Genomic DNA, 7,274 nt, shown 5'->3' with positions numbered 1-7,274 from the left:
GCTGGAAGGGCCCTGGGTTAAAATGGTTGGGAACCGCAGTGCTAAATGACTAAAATCTAAATGTACTATCTACTATGAACAGACTCAATACTCTAGCAGGGATTTTCCATAGTTGGAACCTTAGCATTATCTAAAGGACTGTTATTTAGCAGTAGAACATGTTTTCCCTGCCGTGCATGTTAGTTGTGTTCGTGACTCACCTCCATAAAGGTTGAGTGGTGGTAGTGCAGGCCTATAGTCTGACTCAAGCATTCACATAAACTGCAGGCCTTCTTGTAAACAAGACTATAGCTGGATCACAGAGAGGGAGAGGGATTGCAAATCAGCCGGGGGTTAGTGTATGCCAACCAAAACCACAAAGAACAAATCATGCTAAAACAATAGCTACAACACCATCAAATATTTTCACACAAGTAGTCAGATAGCAAAGAGAATAGTCAGCACCTTTTTTTAAATTGTTGACTGTAAAGTTAAAGTGAGAGTCAGAGGCTGTATCACAAATGGCACCCAATCTATCCTATGCAGTGCACTACTTTTGGTAAAAAGTGATATAGGGAACAGGGTGCTAATTTTCCGCCTGTATGAGTGAGGATGACTATTTGTCTGTCTCCTGTCTGATGACCTGTGGAGAGGGCCCACTGATGTCATTGTGAATGGAGGAAGACAAAACAGATGGGGCAATCCTCACTCCATAGCAGAAAGAGGTGCTGAACATAACATATCATAACATAATATGACATATTACAACATAACATAGCATAATGTAACATAACATATCACATAGCATAACATAACATAACATATCATAACATAATATGACATATTACAACATAACATAGCATAATGTAACATAACATATCACATAGCATAACATAGCATAACATATCATAACATAATATGACATAATACAACATAACATAGCATAATGTAACATAACATATCACATAGCATAACATAGCATAACATATCATAACATAATATGACATAATACAACATAACATAGCATAATGTAACATAACATAACACATAGCATAACATAATATGACATATTACAACATAACATAGCATAACATAATATGACATATTACAACATAACATAGCATAATGTAACATAACATAACATAGCACAACATAGCATAACATAATATGACATATTACACCATAACATAGCATAACATAATATGATATATTACAACATAACATAGCATAATGTAACATAACATAATATGACATATTACAACATAACATAGCATAATGTAACATAACACATCACATAGCATAACATAACATAGCACAACATAGCATAACATAATATGACATATTACATCATAACATAGCATAACATATCACATAGCATAACATAATATGACATATTACAACATAACATAGCATAATGTAACATAACATAATATGACATATTACAACATAACATAGCATAATGTAACATAACACATCACATAGCATAACATAACATAGCACAACATAGCATAACATAATATGACATATTACACCATAACATAACATAACATATCACATAGCATAACATAATATGACATATTACAACATAACATAGCATAATGTAACATAACATAACATAGCACAACATAGCATAATGTAACATAACATATCACATAGCATAACATAACATATCATAACATAATATGACATATTACAACATAACATAGCATAATGTAACATAACATAACATAGCACAACATAGCATAACATAATATGACATATTACACCATAACATAACATAACATATCACATAGCATAACATAATATGACATATTACAACATAACATAGCATAATGTAACATAACATAATATGACATATTACAACATAACATAGCATAATGTAACATAACATAACATAGCACAACATAGCATAATGTAACATAACATATCACATAGCATAACATAACATATCATAACATAATATGACATATTACAACATAACATAGCATAATGTAACATAACATAACATAGCACAACATAGCATAACATAATATGACATATTACACCATAACATAACATAACATATCACATAGCATAACATAATATGACATATTACAACACAACATAGCATAATGTAACATAACATATCACATAGCATAACATAACATATCATAACATAATATGACATATTACAACATAACATAGCATAATGTAACATAACATAACATAGCACAACATAGCATAACATAATATGACATATTACACCATAACATAACATAACATAACATATCATATAGCATAACATAATATGACATATTACAACATAACATAGCATAATGTAACATAACATAATATGACATATTACAACATAACATAGCATAATGTAACATAACATAGCATAACATAATATGACATATTACAACATAGCATAACATAGCATAATGTAACATAACATAGCATAACATAATATGACATATTACAACATAACATAGCTTAATGTAACATAACATATCACATAGCATAACATATCATAACATAATATGACATATTACAACATAACATAGCATAATGTAACATAACATAAAATATCACATAGCATAACATAGCATAATGTAAAATAAAATAACATAGCATAACATAATATGACATATTATAACATAGCATAATGTAACATAACATATCACATAGCATAACATAATATAGCATAACATAATATGACATAACATATCATAATGTAACAAAACATAACATAACATAATATGACATATTACAACATAGCATAGCATAATGTAACATAACATAGCACATAGCATAACATAATATGACATATTACAACATAGCATAGCATAATGTAACATAACATATCACATAGCATAACATAACATAACATAATATGACATATTACAACATAACATAGCATAACATAGCATAATGTAACAATGTAACATAACATAACATATCACATAGCATAACATAATATGACATATTACAACATAACACAGCATAACATAGCATAATGTAACATAACATATCACATAGCATAACATAATATGACATATTACAACATAACATAGCATAATGTAACATAATGTAACATAGCACAACATAGCATAACATAATATGAGATATTACAACATAACATAGCATAATGTAACATAATGTAACATAGCACAGCATAGCATAACATAATATGACATATTACAACATAACATAGCGTAAAGTAACATAACATATCATATCATAATGTAACATAGCATAGCATAGCATAACATATCATAATGTAACATAGCATAACATAGCATTGCATAACATATCATAATGTAACATAGCGTAACATGGTAATAGAATCAGCTTGATCCCCTCTGTCGAAGACGCTTGGACCTTCTTATTTTATATTTTCAGTGGTATTGTTAACAAACACGCCCCCATAATGAAAATGAGAATTAAAAACAGGTTCAGCCTGGCAGAGTTACTCCACCTCAAGAATTCCATTTGGCGAAAGGCTCGGCACAGACATACTGACTGGCTGTCGTTCAGGCAAATGAGAAATAAGTACACTCAGGCTATCTGGAAGGCCAAAGTTAGTTACTTTAAGGAGCAGTTCTCTCTCGGTGGGTCTAACCCCAAGAAGTTCTGGAAAACGGTTAAAGACCTGGAGAGTAAACCCTCCTCCTCACAGCTCCTCATGTCCCTTAATGTTGATGATGTGGTTGTTATAGACAAGAAGTGCATGGCTGAGTTCTTTAATCACCACATCATTAAGTCAGGATTCCTATTTGACTCAGCCATGCCTCCTTGCACGTCCAACATTTCCTCATCTCCCACCCCTTCTAATGCGACTATCCCTGATGCTTCTCCCTCTTTTTCCCTGCCCAGCTACAAAGTTTCTCCCTGCAGGCAGTCACTGAGTCCGAGGTGCTAAAGCAGCTCCTGAAACTTGACCCCAAAAAAACATCTGGGTCAGATGGTTTAGACCCTTTCTTCTTTAAGGTTGCTGCCCCTATCACCGCCAAGCCTATCTCCAACCTTTTTAATCTGTTTCTCCTTCCTGGGGAGGTTCCCATTGCTTGGAAGGCAGCCACGGTTCATTCTTTATTTAAAGGGGGAGATCAAGCTGATCCTAACTGCTATAGGCCTATTTCTATTTTGCTCTGTTTATCAAAGTTTTGGAAAACCTTGTCAAAAATCAACTGACTGGGTTTCTTGATGTCTATCGTATTCTCTCGGGTATACAATCTGGTTTCCGCTCAGGTTATGGCTGTGTCACTGCAACCTTAAAGGTCCTCAATGGTGTCACCATTTGCCCTTGATTCTTAGCAATATTGTGCTGCTGTTTTTATTGACGTGGCCAAAGCTTTTGATACTGTAGACCATTCCATTCTTGTGGGCCGGCTAAAGAGTATTGGTGTCTCTGAGTGCAAAGAGTGCAGTGTATAAAGTCAGAATATCTGCTGTCTCAGCCACTGCCTGTCACCAAGGGAGTACCCCAGGGCTTAATCATAGGCCCCACGCTCTTCTCAATTTACATCAACAACAGTATCAGACAGTAGGAATCTCTCTCATCCATTTATATGCAGATGATACAGTTTTATACTCTGCTGGCCCTTCCCCGGATTTTGTGTTAAATGTTCTACAACAAAGCTTTCTTAGTGTCCAACAAGCTTTCTCTACCCCTAACCTTGTTCTGAACACCTCCAAAACAAAGGTCATGTGGTTTGGTAAGAAGAATGCCCCTCTCCCCACAGGTCAAATCAAATCAAATCAAATTTATTTATATAGCCCTTCGTACATCAGCTGATATCTCAAAGTGCTGTACAGAAACCCAGCCTAAAACCCCAAGCAGCAAGCAATGCAGGTGTAGAAGCACGGTGGTTAGGAAAAACTCCAGAGAAAGGCCAAAACCTAGGAAGAAACCTAGAGAGGAACCAGGCTATGTGGGGTGGCCAGTCCTCTTCTGGCTGTGCCGGGTAGAGATTATAACAGAACATGGCCAAGATGTTCAAATGTTCATAAATGACCAGCATGGTCGAATAATAATAAGGCAGAACAGTTGAAACTGGAGCAGCAGCACGGCCAGGTGGACTGGGGACAGCAAGGAGTCATCATGTCAGGTAGTCCTGGGGCATGGTCCTAGGGCTCAGGTCCTCCGAGAGAGAGAAAGAAAGAGAATTAGAGAGAGCATATGTGGGGTGGCCAGTCCTCTTCCGGCTGTGCCGGGTGGAGATTATAACAGAACATGGCCAAGATGTTCAAATGCTCATAAATGACCAGCATGGTCGAATAATAATAAGGCAGAACAGTTGAAACTGGAGCAGCAGCATGGCCAGGTGGACTGGGGACAGCAAGGAGTCATCATGTCAGGTAGTCCTGGGGCATGGTCCTAGGGCTCAGGTCCTCCGAGAGAGAGAAGGAGAGAATTAGAGAACGCACACTTAGATTCACACAGGACACCGAATTGGACAGGAGAAGTACTCCGGATATAACAAACTGACAGGTGTTATTACTACCTCTGAGGGTTTAGAGTTTGAGGTAGTCACCTCACACAAGTACTTGGGAGTATGGCTAGACGGTGCACTGTCCTTCTCTCAGCACATATCAAAGCTGCAGGCTAAAGTTAAATCTAGGTTTGGATTCCTCTATCGTAATCATTCCTCTTTCACCCCAGCTGCCAAACTAACCAGAATTAGATTACAGAGACATTGTTTATAGATCGTCAGGTAAGGATGCTCTCGAGCGGCTAGATGTTCTTTACCATTCGGCCATCAGATGTACCACCAATGCTCCTTAATAGACACATCACTGCACTCTATACTCCTCTGTAAACTGGTCATCTCTGTATACCTGTCGCAAGACCCACTGGTTGATGCTAATTTATAAAACCCTCTTAGGCCTCCCTCCCCCTATCTGAGATACCTACTGCAGCCCTCATCCTCCACATACAACACCCATTCTGCCAGTCACATTCTGTAAATGGTCCCCAAAACACAAACATCCCTGGGTCGCTCCTCTTTTCAGTTCGCTGCAGCTAGAGACTGGAATGAGCTGCAACAAACACTTAAACTGGACATTTATCTCAATCTCTCCCTTAAAATATTAAATCACGGACACTCTTACTGACAGTTGGGGCTGCATTGTGCAATGTATTGTTGTCTCTACCTTCTTGCCCTTTGTGCTGTTGTCTGTGTTTGTACAGTGTTTTGTGCTGCTACCATGTTGTGTTGTGTCACGGTTTTCTGTAGGTGAAAGAGAGTCAGACCAAAATGCGGCGTGGCTATTACGATCCATGTTTAATGAAACAAAAGTAAACACGAATCAAATACAAAACAACAAACGTAACAGGAAAACCGAAACAGCCTAATACCGGTGCAAACTAGCACACGACAGACATAAGGACAGGAAAAGGAACAATCACCCACAACCCCCAACACCAAACAGGCTACCTAAATATGGTTCCCAATCAGAGACAATGACTAACACCTGCCTCTGATTGAGAACCATATTAGGCCAAACACAGAAACAGACAAACTAGACACACAACATAGAATGCCCACTCAGATCACAGCCTGACCAAACAAAACATATAAACATACAAAGCAAACTATGGTCAGGGTGTGACAGTACCCCCCCCCCCCAAGTTGCGGAATCCGGCCGCAAAACCTGAACCTATTGGGGAGGGTCTGGGTGGGCATCTGTCTGCGGTGGCGGCTCTGGTGCTGGACATGGCCCCCACTTCACCATAGTCTTTGTCCGCCACCTTGTCCGCTTCCTTGGCCTCCTAACTACGGCGACCCTACAATATAACCCCACTGGACTGAGGGGCAGCTCGGGACAGAGGGGCAGCTCGGGACAGAGGGGCTCTTCAGACTCCGGCAGCAGCGCCGGACAGGCGGGAGACTCCGGCAGCAGCGCCGGACAGGCGGGAGACTCCGGCAGCAGCGCCGGACAGGCGGGAGACTCCGGCAGCACAGGAGAGGAGGAATGCTCTGGCAGATCCTGGCTGGCTGGCGGTTCTGGCAGATCCTGGCTGACTGGCGGATCTGGAAGAGTCTGCCTGACTGACGGTTCTGGCAGATCCTGGCTGACAAGCGGATCTGGAAGTGTCTGGCTGACTGGCGGATCTGGAAGAGTCTGGCTGACTGGTGGATCTGGAAGAGTCTGGCTGACTGGCGGATCCTGGCTGACTGGCGGGACTGGCGGATCCTGGCTGACTGGCGGATCTGGAAGATCCTGGCTGACTCGCGGATCTGGAAGAGTCTGGCTGACTGGCGGATCCTGGCTGACTGGCGGATCTGGAAGAGTCTGGCTGACTGGTGGAT

This window comes from Oncorhynchus masou, chromosome 13, assembly GCF_036934945.1.
Source record: "Oncorhynchus masou masou isolate Uvic2021 chromosome 13, UVic_Omas_1.1, whole genome shotgun sequence".
NCBI lineage: Eukaryota > Metazoa > Chordata > Actinopteri > Salmoniformes > Salmonidae > Oncorhynchus > Oncorhynchus masou.
Note: the sequence above shows the minus strand (reverse complement) of the source record.